The sequence below is a fragment of the Cebus imitator genome, unplaced genomic scaffold (assembly GCF_001604975.1).
Source record: "Cebus imitator isolate Cc_AM_T3 unplaced genomic scaffold, Cebus_imitator-1.0 Scaffold36, whole genome shotgun sequence".
NCBI lineage: Eukaryota > Metazoa > Chordata > Mammalia > Primates > Cebidae > Cebus > Cebus imitator.
This window is the reverse complement of record NW_016107351.1, coordinates 9,781,525-9,797,649: the sequence shown is the minus strand read 5'-3', so window position 1 is coordinate 9,797,649 and position 16,125 is coordinate 9,781,525. Positions and strand designations below refer to the sequence as shown.

At 36.6% G+C, this 16,125-nt stretch overlaps 1 protein-coding gene and 1 pseudogene across 1 annotated transcript in view; both read left to right on the top strand.

The window, feature by feature from the left end:
* LOC119470596 overlaps nucleotides 1–170 on the top strand; it is a 7,271-nt pseudogene extending 7,101 nt beyond the window's left edge.
* Nucleotides 1–16,125, top strand: part of LOC108301579 (eyes shut homolog) — a 1,388,593-nt gene that overhangs the window by 394,046 nt on the left and 978,422 nt on the right. The window lies entirely within an intron of this gene.

Here is a 16,125-nt window from a genome sequence, read left to right as displayed (position 1 = left end):
GGTGTATTTTGTACGGAGAACCGCGGCTCCGGGGCGCCGACAAAGCAGCCGCGTGGGGCAAAGCAGCGGCGCTGGCCGGCGCTGGCCGGCACAGCCGCGCTGGCCGAAACAGCCGCGCTGTCAACCGTGGAGCACCTCTGCCCGCGAGTTTCCTAATCTGTGGGCAATAAAAACGCGGCGTCCACTCACCCTCTGCACTTTCACTGGGAGCTGCAATCCTGAGCTGTTCCTAAACGGCCATCTTGGATCCCCTCTATATCCCTGTGCTTTATATTTTTTAATCTGCCATATCTAAAATGTTTGTAAACAGACTATATGGCAAACAGTTGCAAAAGGTGTATATGGAGTACAATTAATCAGCTAACAGGTATTTGGAAGAAACACTAGTGTGTTAAAACATTTATAGTTTTCTCTGCTATTCAGTCCAGGAATTAATAACATCTTTTTTTTTTTTCTTTTTGTAATACTTTAATTCTGGGATACATGTGCAGAATGTGCACGTTTGTTACATGGGTATACACATGCCATGGTGGTTTCCTGCATCCATTACCCCATCATCTACATTAGGCATTTCTCTTAATGCTATCCCTTCCCTACCCCATCACCCCCTGCTATCCTTCCCATAGCCTCCCACTCGCTAACAGTCCCTGGTGTGTGATGTTCCTCTCCCTGTGTCCGTGTGTTCTCGCAGTTGAACTCCCATTTATGAGTGAGAACATACAGTGTTTGGTTTTCTGTTCCTGTGTCAATTTGCTGAGAATGATAATTTTCAGCTTCATCCATGTCCCTTCAAAGGACATGAACTCATCCTTTTTTATAGCTACATAGTATTCCATGGTCTATATGTGCCACATTTTCTTTACCCAGTCTATCATTGATGGGCATTTAGGTTGGTTCCAAGTCTTTGCTATTGTGAATACAGTGCTGTAATAAACATATGTGTGCATGTGTCTTTGTAACAGAATGATTTATAATCCTTTGGATATATACCCAGTAATGGGATTGCTGTATCAAATGATATTTCTGGTTCAAGATCATTGAGAAATCTCCACACTGTCTTCCACAATGGTTTAACTAATTTCCACTCCCACCAACAGTATAAAAGTGTTCCGATTTCTCCACATCCTCACCAGCATCTGTTGTTTCCTGATTTTTTAATGATCACTATTCTAACTGGCGTGAGATGGTATCTGTGGTTTTGATTTGCATTTCTCTAATGACCAGTGATTAGCTTTTTTTCATGTATTTGTTGGCCACATAAATGTCTTCTTTTGAGAAGCGTCTGTTCATATGCTTTGCCCACTTTCTTTGATGAGGTTGTTTGATTTTTCTTGTAAATATGTTTAAGTTACTTGTAGATGCTGGATATTAGCCCTTTGCTAGATAGATAGATTGCAAACCTTTTCTCCCATTGTGTAAGTTGCCTGTTCACTCTGATGATAGTTTCTTTTGCTGTGCGGAAGCTCTTTAGTTTAATTAGATCCCATTTGTCAATTTTGGCTTTTGTTGCTATTGCTTTTAGTGTTTTCGTGATGAAGACTTTGCCCGTGCCTATATCCTGAATGGTATTGCCTAGGTTTTCTTCTAGGAATTCCATGGTTTTAGGTCTTACGTTTAAGTCTTTAATCCATCTTCAGTTAATTTTTGTATAAGGCATAAGGAAGGGGTCCAGTTTTAGTGTGGTTTGTTTTTTAAAAGAAAGTAAATAATTATCTAGTTCATGTAAAAGATGAATTTATTTGATAAAATCTCTGATTTTCTTTTCTCCAAGATGAAATTGTAGTTGCTCTATGATAAAAAGCAGGAAAGCAGAAGTAAAAGGACCTTGGGCATTGAATTGCCTGCCCCAAAGGAATCCTTAATTTGAAGTTAAAATCACATTTCAGAATTAATCTTAACAAGATGAAGTGCTTGTTACTAATTGAATTTGACATTACTAATATGAATAATGTCAAATCTTTGGAAAGTTTGCTCTTGTCATTGTCATCTTCGTAATTTATACAAATATGTATTAATGTTCACACAAATATAGAACAAATTTGTAAGCACAGGGAATAGAAGAAGTCAGCAGTACACCACACGGGCACCCCAACCCCCAAGAATTTGCATTCTGTTCTGGAGAGAAGAAGGTTGAGTAGGTAGGTTCATGGAAAGTGAAACATTTAAAAATTACGGTATGTCAAATAAATGATGAATGATAGTAAGAGCTAAAGAATTCTGTATAATGAGTAATCACAGGAAATAAAGTAATCAAAGAAGGAGGCATTTTCCTGAAGAAAGTGCAATGAAAGGAAAGGGGCATGGAGATACGTGGAACCATATTTTAAAAGCTTAGAGGGAAAATAAAACTATCAAAAGCAGGACAGGGCAGTATATTCTTCCTTTGGTGTGGGCACAGTGGTGGGTGAATATTTGCTAAATCATAATCTATTGCATCACACTAAAGAGAGTAAACTCTTCCACCTGACTACTGGGTGACCTCATAAGGATTTGGTCAGAAGACTGATAGAGTCTGCAGTAAGATGTAAGAAAAAAGAAAAAGAGAGAGTCTGAAGCCAGATCTCAGAGACCTTCAAACCAAAATAACTTTTATCCATTTCTCCTTGTCAAAACATTGCTTAGATTCAGTCCTCACTGTAAATTTATTTACTGTAAACATGGCCTCTGTTACTACTTCTCCCCAATAACCTTATATATATATTTAAATAGAAAATAAAATTCCCACTAAAAGTTTTTTATATGCTTCTCCGAGTTATTCAGTCACACAATCCCCTTACTCCATGTTGGCAAATGTGAGTCATCTAGCACAAGTACCTTTGCTGTCTGTCTTGTCGTTTCAACATGTCTAGGTGGTTTCAGCTTCCTTCTGTCTTTAGGGCTTATCTGTGACATTACTCTTTTTCCCTTTCGTCTTAGTAAGTTTGTTTCCTCTCTTTCACTGTGTGCAGAATGTCATTTATAAACCAACTAATCTAAAGCGTTGTTTGAAATCAGTGAATAACTCCTTCCTTTGCATTTTAGATCTCCTGCTTCATTGATATTTTTCCTCTAATTGTAAATATATTTACATCATTTATTCCTTTAAATAAAAAACAATTTAAAAAGCCTTCTCTTTCCCAATACCCCTTCAAACATCCTTATTTTTTTCTTCCTTTCACCAATGAAATTCCTCAGATTTTTCTATATTTATCATTTCCTCTTATATTTTCTCATTATATGCTTTACTTTTCAAAATCTCTCGTTATTAATGTCTTTACATGCATAACAAAAGTAAACTTCCATGTTTTACAATTATTTTACCAGTTAAACAAATAGTTTCACAATTGAGTGACTTTTAAAATCTTTCTTCTCCTTGTGTATTGATAAAATCCTTTTATTCCTTGGTGTATCAGTCATTTGTATCCCAAATAACATTGTGTTAAAAAAAAAATCAAAACTCATTGGCATGTATTACATTGGTGTAAAAGTTATTGCAGTTTTCACCATTACTTTTAATAATAAAAACCATGATTACTTTTCTTTTTTTTTTTTTTTTCCTTCTTTCTTTTTTTTGATGGAGTCTTGCTCTGTCAACCAAGCTGGAGTTCAGTGGTGCAACCTTGGCTCACTGACCTCCGCCTCCTGGGGTCAAGTGACTCTCCTGCCTCAGCCTCCCAAGTAGCTGGGACTACAGGCATGTGCCAAGATGCCTGGCTAATTTTTGTATTTTTAATAGAGACAAGATTTCACCATGTGGGCCAGGCTGGTTTTGAACTCCTGACCTCAGGTTATCCGCCTGCCTCGGCCTCCCAAAGTGCTGAGATTACAGGCGTGAGCCACAGCACCCGATGTGTGATTGCTCTTACACCAAACTACTTATAAACCTGCTTGCCAATCAGCATATATTTCTTACTCATCTGTGGGTTGACAGGAGTTCAGCTAATATAGATTTGGCACAATTGGTCTTGTTTTCTAGCTGTGAACTATGTTCACCTCTTTCTCATTCTTCTTAAACCTAAAGATTTCTGAGACATATCCTTCTTATGAGAAAAGATCAAAGTGTGAGACCAAGTCAAATCACAAAAGCACATTTCAAATTCTCTACACATAATTTCCACCATTATTTCATTAGGAAAAGCAAGTCACATAGCCATGTTCAACATCAATTGGATAGAGAAATACATTTTTTTTCACAGAAGGCGATAGAAAGTGAATACTTGCTAAGCAATATTATGATTTACCTCCCTTGGGTTTCTTGATACTATAGAGCTTTAGTAATGATAAGGACAGGAGGCAGTGAAATTCTGGGCAGAAGAGGTTAGGTCTTTAGCAAGGGTCTCACCCTCAAACCTGGAACCGTGACCCAACGTGAGAATATGTATTCCTGTTTTCCCACTCAAATGTTGCCTTTGCCAGAACCACCCATCGCCCACCCTGCCCACCATTCTGTGCCCATAAAAACCCCAGTCTCCACCAGAAGCGAGCAGAGAAAAGGAGAAGCAACTGGACATCAGAGAGAAGCAGCTTGCCTTCAAAGGGACAGCTTGACAATGTGAGAGAGAGCCACTTTCATCAGTAATAAAAACTCTGCGTTCACCACCCTTCAATTTGTTCTTAAGACCTGATTTTCCTGGATGCCAAAAAAGAGCTCCTGTGCCATGGGTGTGGACACTGAAGTCTATCACACTGACTCCCTGCCCTTGCTGTTGGAGAGCAACCACTACACGTGAAAAAACAGAGGACCCACTGAGCTGTTTAACACTTGAGCTGTCCGCAGATGACAAAGCTAAAACAGCACTGTAACACATGTTCTCTGGGGCTTTAGAGATCGTGGGTACTCCCCACTAGATGCTGCCACAGGGCCTGCACAGTTTTGCTTCTCTCGGTGCCCAAAAACACTCACCTTGACTCCTGCACCTGTTCACCTGCACTCCCACTCCTGCAACAGGTGGAGCGCAGTGAGACTGAGCCAGTGGAGTCCACCCCTGCTGCCCCAAAGAAGCAGCCAGCTGGTTCCAGTGCCCATGCACTCCAGTTTCCACCCATGAAGGGGTCAGGGAAATTTCCTGCTTCAATAGTGATTTCATTTGTATCTTCCAATAGAGTTAGAAGTGATGATATAGCTGACAGGCATCATTGTACTTAAGAAGGTTGTTCTAGACAAAAGTACTTATTAGGCTACTTTGTAAAGAAACAACTTATTCCTCTGAGATATTTTACAAATCTATGTCATCACCTTTGGTCCAATAGCCATAAATGAAGTCCATACCATGTTCAAGGATTGGGTCATTGTCTTAATATTGTGTGATGAGATTGTGTGCTAAGATGTTGTTGGCTAAGGTGATTAATTTGGGCATCTTTTTAAACATAAAAACAAGCCTCACTTTTACTTTTGACTATTTTATTAGAACTGATATTTTTATCTTCATTCACAAGAAGTGAAAGGGTTTTGTGTTTTTCCAGAAAATAAATATGTAGTTTACTACTTGTAACACGTTTAAAGAGAAAAGAGTAGCTTCAGTAATGTGTGTTCCCTGAGGAACTGGTAGGTGATATGGCTATTGTTTGATAAGTCAGGGCAAGTGAGTTAAGATTCTTGAGTAAACTTGTAAATAGCTGGGTAACCCATGGTTTATATGTATGCAAAAAAATAAACTAAAAGTCTAATAATTTTTTTAAAGTACCAGAAATTTATGCTTTCTGCAAGTGAGAAAACTTAAGGAAATGGTATCGTTGAAAAAAGCGTAATTATGCAATGCAGAAATATGACCATCCCTCCACCCACAGGATGATACTTTAAGATTTAATTCCTCAGTCTTAAGAGTGGCTTCTTCTAAACAACATATCAATAGCTTAATGAAATTATTTGTTTACATTTACTGGCAATTAAAAATTACATGAGCAAAAGATTACACTTATATTTTTATATCCATATTCCCCTGGAGAGAATTTCAGTAACATCAGTATGCCACCCGTCACTTTGTCTTTGCTCACCATCCTGGTGTGCATTTGCTAGAAAATAAGATTACTGTAGTGCAAATTATGCATGCATGCTCAGTTGTAATTTTCCTCTGTGTGAGGTTCTTTAAGTGCATGTTATTCATTGTTTATGAAATGTTTCATTTGTAAATCTGTTTTGAAAGCCTGAAATGGAACATTATGTTTCTATGGAGCCCTGTCTTACAGATTTAGTTTTCATTCTACAGGAATTATACTTTAAATATTGTATGTGCTTTCAGCGGTGTTATCTTGTGCACCTTTCTCCAAATCTTAATATATTACTATCACTCATGTGAAACAATCATTAACTCCATTGAATAGAATTATAGGATTGAACTCTACAAAAGGACTTTTCTGTGGTTGAATTAGTCAGGGGTATATTCTTGTGTTTACCGTAGAATAAAAGTGTTCTTTACAAGAGCATTTCCAGCTGGATCTCTTCTTTTTCTATCTGAGCATTTTGGTAGAAATATACCATGACAGAACTTTAAACAATATAGTTTTATAATATCTATCTATAATTAACTACTAAGTCATAAGCCATATTTATTTAAATAAGATACATAGATCATGTTTGCATATTTAAAAGATTAGAGAATTTTACTTGATTCAATAAATATTTATGGACTCTAGTGCTAGGCATTGTATGAAATATTCAGATTCAAGGATGAATTAGATATTCTTTGCCCTCCAGAATCTCATTTACATGCAGGTGTGTAAATTCTTAATAGGCATTCATCACACATCCTAACATCCAAATAATTAGAATTTCTAGAAAAAGAAGGTGATGGGGTGAAACAGTGCATAGATCAAGTCTCATACAAGAAGAGTGAGATTTAAATTGGGCGCGTAAGGGTTGGTTGAATTTTGTTTGGTGAAGAAGAAGATGACAGACAACTTATAAAGAAGGAAAAGAATAAGGGAGACAAAGGTGTTGGATATTGTCAAGTTAACATATTTGGGAAGAATAGGGGCTTTTTGAACCTGTAACATTAAGTGTTCATCACAATTGAAATATGTTGAAACACTTTGGCTTACCTGGCATAATGATAAAGGTTTTGGGTTTAATTTGTAGGTATTAGCGGGCCACCTAAATGTGTCAGCAAGGTAGCTACATGATTAATTTTATGTTTTATGAGGAGAGCTCTCAGGAAATTGTAGGATGTAAAAACAGAAGAAGGAAAAAGCTTGATTAAACAGAAGAGGTTGATTAAACAGTTACTGAAGGTGAAATCAACAAGACATGGATATGAAATGAATGTTGAGGATGAAGTAGAATCAATGATGACTCCTGCTTCCTCCGTGCTGGAGGTCTTGGTGGATGGTCATGCTGTTTAGTTATGAAATCAGACTCAGAGACATTTTGAAGTCAAAATGACAATAGTTGTTTTTAGATATGTATTTGATTGAACAAATGATAATGTATTCATAATAGGGCTAGGGCATAAGAATGTTTTGATTCTTATTTTAGAAGTACTTAATTTCTGTAGTAAGATAAATCAATTAAACTGATAATGACTGAAAGCATTGATTCCCTGAGTCTGAGTAGATAAGTCAATAAGATATTAGCCCCTATTCTGATGGGTGGAAATGGGTTGGGCTGGGAGAGCTTGACAGGAAAGTAACACAAAATATGAAACCCTCTACTGAATGAGTTGAATGAAAGAATCAAATGTCATTTGATTACTCATTTCTACTACAATAACTTTCTGCCTGGGTATAAGGAATTGTAGGACTTTCTGTTGGTAATTTCATGGTCCAAAGCGAAGTATTAATAACCTTGTATTACAAGCAACATTTATATTAGGGAGGATCTTAAATGTAAGATTTTCTCATCTTGTGATCAGAAATGGGTGGTTAGAGGGAAGAAGCACTCTGCGCTATCTTCTTCTTTTACTTTCTTCTTTATTTATTAAGCCTTATAAATATACACTTTCACATTTTTGTATTTTAAAGATTTTGTTTGGTTTGTTTTTGCATTTTTGTTAAGTTTCTGGTGTTGAAATTCATAATTTAGTCAACTTATTTGGGTGTACTAGAAAAGATTTTGTGACTAAGTTGTTCCTTCCATAATTGCAGTAGCCAAATTTGAAGCTACGTTTTACAAATTATTTTTGTTAAAAGTGCTATATTACTTGTATTATTAGAATACTATTTGTTTTTATTTTGAAGTCATTATTAACGCAATAATGTATTTATTTAACCTTTATTAAATGGCTTCATACTTTCAGTGTATGTCAGATGATATACCCAATAATACATAAAAATACTGAATTCATTTTGAAGTTATTCTGATGCATTGCTAAAGATTCTATAGCTTTCCCACTTAACATTAATGCTTGTGTTAGCATGTGAAATTTCAAAATGAATCTGATTTAAGATATAAACTGTTCTTTACTGAAAAATAGGATTGTACGTTTTATGATGTTTGAGCAGCACATGGGCTTTGGTGGTTTAAGGTGATATCTATCAAACACATATTAGACTGAGAGTCTGTGAAATATGAAGGCAGATACTTCTATTTGCACCATGAACTTTTTGCTTAAAATTAAAACATTGGTGATTTAACGTTGAAAGCTATCCAAATAAGTTTTTTTTCGTTGTTTTTGTTTTTGCTTTTTTGAGACAGAGTTTTGCTCTTGTTGCCCAGGGTGGACTGCAATGGCACGATATCAACTCACCACAACCTCTGCCTCCCAGGTTCAAGTGAATCTCCTGACTCAGCCTCCTAAGTAGTTGGGATTACAGGCATGCGGCACCAATCTTGGCTAATTTTTTTGTGGCTTTAGTAGAGACAGAGTTTCTCCATGTTGATCAGGACCCGACCTTAGGTGATTTGCCCACCTCAGCCTCCCAAAGTGTTGGGATTACAGGCGTGAGCCACCGCGCTCTGCCCAAAGAAGTTTTTTTTAACAGCAGTGTATTATCGCCTGCCTGTGCTAGTAAGCAAGGCAAAAGAAACTGTCAAAACTGCACATGCTTGAGAGGCTAGCAGGCAAAAGAAATATAACACAGCACTGCAGATTGGGTTTTCTGTAAGTGTGTCAGGCTGAATGGCTTAGAGAACTGGTGCATAACTGGTTTTACCTCCAACCTCTTAAACCAGCTCTTCAAGTTTGCTATCAAATCAGCACTAAACATGGTCTGACTACACCAGGGTCCTTTAAATTTTAAAACAAAAAATAAAAACAACAATGGTGATAACACTATGAGACATTATGACTCTCAAGCAAATCCGCTGTGATTGATGTGTTAGCAGATGGAGGCTGATAGAAGTGGTACCACTATGAGGTTATGGTTAAGGAGATTATCAAGTAGTTGAACAGGGATGCAAGACTGCTGACCACTAGGCACAGTGCTGTGATTAGGATAAAACTGCTGAGGCTACTCACCAGGAACAGAGTTAACAGGGTGAAGCTGTGACAAAACCCATGTCAAGTCCCCAAACGATCACCTACAAATTTCCTCAGACTAATGAGGGAATGGCAAGCCATCCCACACTTCCAGCCTTTCAGCAATTCTCAAACAAGCACATAGCAACTCATTCTGCAGGACCATCTTCAAGGAGGAAGGATATTGATTTATTGAAAATGCTATTAGGCATACGGGATAATGATACATAGATCACAGATGCTGCATCAACATATGGAAGAGTTCTTGCATCAGCAAATAAAAGGAATCAATAATAAGAAGAGAGGGAGCATAAGATTTATTAGGAGGCTTTATTGCTCTGTGATTTATGAATTGCCACAGATGGCAGTGATGTAGTATAATGTTCACAAATATGATGCAATAAAGATTATTAAAGCATTCAGCAGTGCCATTTTTAGTTTCATCTATAGCAAAAAATATCTCTGGGAACTCTGTCCTTTATAAAGAAAAGATGTAGAGACACTCTCCATTTCTGGTATTTTTTTTTCCTACTGTTGGGTTTCTTCTGAAAGCATTTTGGTATTTGTCTCATTTTCCTGTTGTAAATGCACATGTGCCTGAAAAGGATAATGAGGGGAATGCTTCACAGGTAAGGCTTGTAAGTCATTATGGCAAAGTTGTTAAGAGAATGAACTACACATGTGGAATATCTACCTTGATGTCTCCACTCTTCCCATGACTGTGTGCTCTCAAATCATTTTATTTTTTTATTTCTTAGGGCCTTCATTCCCTGTCTTCAATATGAAGCCATTATATTTTGCCCTTTCCAAGTTTTAACATAAGGAGTTGCTGCTACAGATATGTTGACCTAAAAGTCTTAAGAATGTGAAGGACAAGGGTATTTTTAAGCTATACTTGAGATAGTCCCTCTGTGATAACAATACTGAAGCCTAGTGTAACACCAGGTGAAACACTTTTTGAAAGAAAAGTGGGGAATCCTTTATAGAACTTATTTATTTTCTAAAGAATCTATCAATTTTTAGATTTGTTTAAATAGAATTATATCTTAAAACAATGGTATTTACAATTGATGTAAATAACCAAGGAAATTCAAATACCTGTGTCAGAAAGAGACCTTGTTTTCCAGGATTATTTTAAGAAACAGTGTTAATTGTGTTAATAAAGTGTATTTCCTTTGTAACTGTGAAAAAAATTAGGTTTGAGAGACGTTGTATATTTAGGGAAAGTATCATAACATTTAAATCTTGCCCTGTATTATTCAAATGACTATTTTGAATGGTTTCAGAATTGTTTCTGGGTTTTTTTCTCCAAATAATTTACTGGAAATCCTATTTTACAGGTGGTAGAATGTTGTCTTCCTTTGTTTTCACATTATCCCTCCTCCTCTTCTTTCTTGTATCAAGTCTGCTAACACTACTGGTCATTCCCCATACTCTGTTGCCTTGGGCTTTGTAAAATTAACTGTGTATCAGCTGAGCGCACATTCAATTATATTTTCTCATTTTTTACTGCCCAGGATTCTGATTTCTGAACTGTCAGACCCATCTTCTTTCTTGTCAGAGTATCTTTTGACTTTATTATATACAGTCTCACTATCTGTCACAACTGACAATCCTAATATATGCTATTTCTTTTACACCATTTCCATTGTTAAAATTCTGTTTTCTTTCCTGCCTAAATCAGATTCTTTTACCCTGTATCACAAACTGAAATCTTTAACTATTGAGCTACTTCTATTCTACTATACTGTTTATTATGTTCAAACATTTACAGCTTAGTTGACAACACTTTAGATTCTCCCTAAAACCATGATTTATTTTATTTGTGCAACATACATTACTCTGGAAACTGTGTAATGTTTGAATAAACTGACTGCATTTACTGGGTGTTAGACTCTAGGAAATCATCTTCATAAAATCAGTTTTGTTCTGAATGTCCTCTGATTGCAACTGAAGCCCTACAAATGTAAGGCCTAGATGCAAGGGAACTAAAATTCAAACTAACAATAAGCAAATGAAAACCAAGATTTCAATGTGATGATTATACCAGCTGTACATAATTCTATAAAAATGATTTTTAGTATTTTATACATTTTAGCTAAAAAATCTCTAAATTTCTCTTTTGAGGTGAGAATGTTTTTCTTGTTTCATAAACAGGAAAATTGATTTTCCCTCATTTTCAGAAAAATGACAGAGTAGAATAAATTAAAGGAAAGTGAAGTTCCTCCTTGGAATATAATCTTTTTGAAGAAAGGGTATTTGTTTTGTGTATCGATGTAAGAGTGCCTGACCCATTTGAGGCCATCAATAAATATTGTTGAAAGATGAAATTAATGTTCACAAAGAATAAATCTCACTCCCTACTCTATGACTTTTTACTTCCTCCACCAAACTTTGTTTTCTTGAAATATTCTGAGGCTTTATCTTTCACCTCCTTTTTATTTGCTCAGGTACTTTCTCAGCAAAGCATCTGACTCTGACCACCATATTTAAAATTGCAGTTTCCTTTGGAACCTTCCTGCCCGTAGTCCCACTTTCCTGTTTTTCTACTCTCCTATAGCACTATCATTAAGTGATATATTATATTATACTTGTTTTATTATTTATTTACTTACTGCCCAGCCATCTTACTAAATTGTGAGCTCCATAAAGACAGATAATTGTGTCAGCCTTTCTTGTTCCTGTTGTTATTCTTTCTGGTTCTACCAAATCCTCAGGGATAGAACAGAGTGTGGCACTTTGTAGACACTTGATAATTAGGTGTATAATAAAAGTGTAAGTTGGAATATTTGGCTTAGAGAATATAAAGACGAAATATTACTTTTTTTCAGTTTACAGAACACTAACTGGTTTTAGATCTCAAAATATGCTTAACAATATGACATATACTTATCATCTTTTAAGCTATCATAAAAAATGCAGATGTTTGCACATTTAGAAAATTGAAACACCAAAAGAGGCACCATAAATCATTTTGAAAAATAAATGTCTAAATAGATAGGTAGTTACATGGATGGAGAGATTGATAAAGACAGCCCGGGGTGTGTGTGTGTGTGTGTGTGTGTGTGTGTGTGTGTGTGTGTGTGTGTGTGTTTAGTGTTTGAGGAACAACTGGAATAATACTGGAGTCCAAAAGCATGGTGCTTTTGTTTTTTTCCCCTTCACTAGTATAGTCTTCACCTAGAACCTTTCTTGCAGCCTATTGTCTTATTAATGAACTTTTATCTGCTCATGTCCTGAAGCAAAAGAGACTCTAGTAGATGGAAAACTGGGAGAATATATGATTTAAGGAGACAAATTGGAATGCAGTGGTTACCATCATTTAAGAAATCAGGTGTTCCATTAGAAGTGTATTTGTTTCTGGCTGTGGTAAGCAGAATGATGGCCATCCCAAAAGGTCAAAATCCTAATACCAAGAACCTGTGAAAATTCTACTTTACAGGGCACAGGTAAATTTACTTAAGGATTAAATGAAAGATATTGAGATGGGGAGATTGTTCTGGATTATCTGGGTGGAACCAATGCAATCGTAAGGGCCCTTGTAAGAAGGATGCAAGAAGGAAAGAGTGAGAGAGGGAGATGTGATGATGGAAGCTAGAGATTAGAGAAGGATCTGAAGATGCTACACTGCTGGCTTTGAGGAGGGAGAAAGGAACTACAAGGCAGCAGCTGCTGGCAACCTGTAGAAGCTGGAAATGGTGAGGAAGCAGATTCTGTCCTAGAGCCTCCAGTAGTAGCCCTATGCTCTCTGATATATTGACTTTATAACAGTGAGACCCATTTTGAACTTCAGACCTCCAGAACTGGGAGACCATAAATTTGTATTGTTTCAAGACACTAGTTTTTTAGTAATTTGTTACAGCAGTAATAGGACACTAATGTATTGGTTTAAACCTTTTGTGATCCTTCTAACTACAAGACTTGGAGTTTACATACTATTTATTTGTTTTTGAGACAAAATCTCATTCCGTTGCCCATGCCGCAGTGCAGTGGTGCAATCTTGGCTCACTGCAAACTCCACCTCCCAGGTTCAAGCAGTTCTTTTGCCTCAGCCTCCTTAGCTGAAACTATAGACATTTGCCACCATGCCTGGCCAATTTTTGTATTTTTAGTAGAGATGGGGTTTTCCTATACTGGCCAGGCTGGTCGAGAACTCCTGACTTCAAGTGAGCCATCCTCCTCAGTCTCCCAAAGTACATACAAACATTTAACAAAGTTTAGTAACATATAAAGAAAGACTATCCCAAAATACATTTGTGAGACAAATGGAGTTTGCCTGTAACATCTCTTCCTTCTTCGCAAGGTTTCTGTCTCAGGAATTTTTCCTTTATTCCTTTCATGCTGCTTCTCAAGGTAGTAACTGATAATTTACTTGTTAACTTAAAATATAACATATAATATATATATATATATAATATATAGTTTAAAATTATATGTTTCCTAATACCATTTACTCTTCCTTAATAAAAATAGAAATATTTAATAATAGTAAAACTTATATCCATTTTCTATTATTTCCATAGTAAATTTCCAAATTTTTCACACTTTAAAACATATCCCAGAACTTCATAGGTCAGAAGTATGGATGGACTTGTTCTGTTTCTCCATTCCAAGTTGGAGAAGGCCCAGATGAAAGTGTTGGCTAGCTAGAAAGAATCTGGTTCTAACTTCTCTGAGGTTATGGGAAGAATATAATTTCCTTTTCCCTGCTGTTAGCCTGGAGCCTCTCCTTAAAAACTTCTGCATTCCCGTATCACTTGCTGACTTTATCTTCAAATCAGTAATGGCTTGTCAAGTCTTTCAAATCTCACTGAATTTTCCTTCTGCTGCATCTGACTTCATCCTTAGAAAATCCTATGCCTTTAAAGGTTCATTATTTAGATTTAGATGCTCTATTTGAATATCCAAAGTCTTAATTACATTGGCAAAATCCACTTTTCTGTATAACACAAAATATTCCCTAGTTCCTGAGTCTAGTGTGTGGACACCTTCAGGGAGCTATTTTTCTGCTTATCACAACATCTAACATTTATTAAGTACTATTATATTGCATGGCATGTGCTAAATGCTCCACACATATAATTTTAATTTTGTGAACAGCTCTGAGATTGATTCTACTATTTTTAACTTTTTACAGAAGAGTACTGGAAAGGATCATGTTACTTCAACAAGTTCCTAGATACAGTCAATTATGCTATATGGCATATGTATTTCTAAAATGTACTGTGGTACGCAAAATCACGCAATAAAAGTATATATCCTAAGGTGGAGATGAGCTTAAGTTTACAACATTCAACAACTTCATAAGGGACACATTTGGAAAAAAAATGAAAAAAACTGATAAGGTCAAAAGTGCATTGCATATACACTAAGTAATTGATAAATTATTTAATTCATATACAAATTTCATATAAAATTCATATAAAAATTACATGAAATATGTACTTTACCTATTGGAATGTTTCAGCCTATAAGTGAAGTGGTGAAAGGAGGGTTATTTGAAGTAGGAAGGAAAGTTGTAACTACAGGGGTGAATGGGAGTGACTCATAATCCATGTGATCAGCTGAGGCGGCTGGTGGATATTTGAGGGGTGTTTGTGTTTGCACTGTTGTGTATTCCTACATAGCTCAATTCTGCTACTTGCAGTTTAGTGCATTCACCTAGTGTTCCTCAGGGATGAATTCATGCATAAGCAAACATGAAATTCTCATTCTGCTTAAATTGAACCCTAATATATCCATTAACGTAGAATAAATTTGTATTTTCAAAACAATTGTTATAGCAGAACTAACTGTAGTGAGAGGCAGAACAGCTCAGAGCAGTGTCATTCCATAATAGCGTCTGAGCTTATTTTAGACACACACACACACAGACACACACACACACACACACACACACAGTCTCTCTCTCTCTCTCTTTTTCTCTCTCCCCTCTGCATTCATCAAAGAAAATATGAAAGATAAATATAAAAGAATTTTATACTGAGATAAATTTTAATATGTATCATAATTTTTTCTCAAGGCTTTTGAGGTAGTGACTCTTATAGCATGGCCTAATAAGCATCCTACCACAATTTGTGGCTTCCATCAACTTTGAACCTAAGTGTAAAGACCGACTTGCTTGTGTTGTATTTGACCGAGTGTAGAACGTTATCACAAGACAAAAGTATGCCAGATTTGCAGGGTCATTTATTATGCCGGCGACCACAGAGGACTCACATCTCTCCAACCTGTGGCGGCAACAGGAAGGTGCCACGATTTTTTATACCCGAAAAACCACCTTGGGAGTGGGGGTGAGGGGCGGGGATGAGGATGAAAAGGCTTCAGACATTTCGAGGGCTAGTGGATTCTGTAGATTACCTCCTGGGCAGAGGTGAGGGTGGGGGTCTCCGGACATTCCAAGGGCCAAGGGGACTTTTGTCATTCCGTTTGTTACTTAAGTGGTTTACAGAAGTCAAGATAAACATTTGTTTACACATTATCTGGTTAAGGTGGAAATCACAGACCTTAGTTACTTATTACAAGTCACAGGAGCCAGGATGGAACTAGCTTGGGCTGCTTAGTCTGGCAATTGCCGGTAAGCAAAGGCTAGCAATTCTGGCAGTTACTGATAAGAAAAGGTAAGCAGCTTTACATAGTTTTGAAGAACAAACAGCAGTTCTATTTACAGAGGCCAAGGACAGTAGTTATTGTAAGGAGAATGGGGCAGCCATTTCAACTTATCTAAAAACAGTTTTGCATTTTATAAAATAGT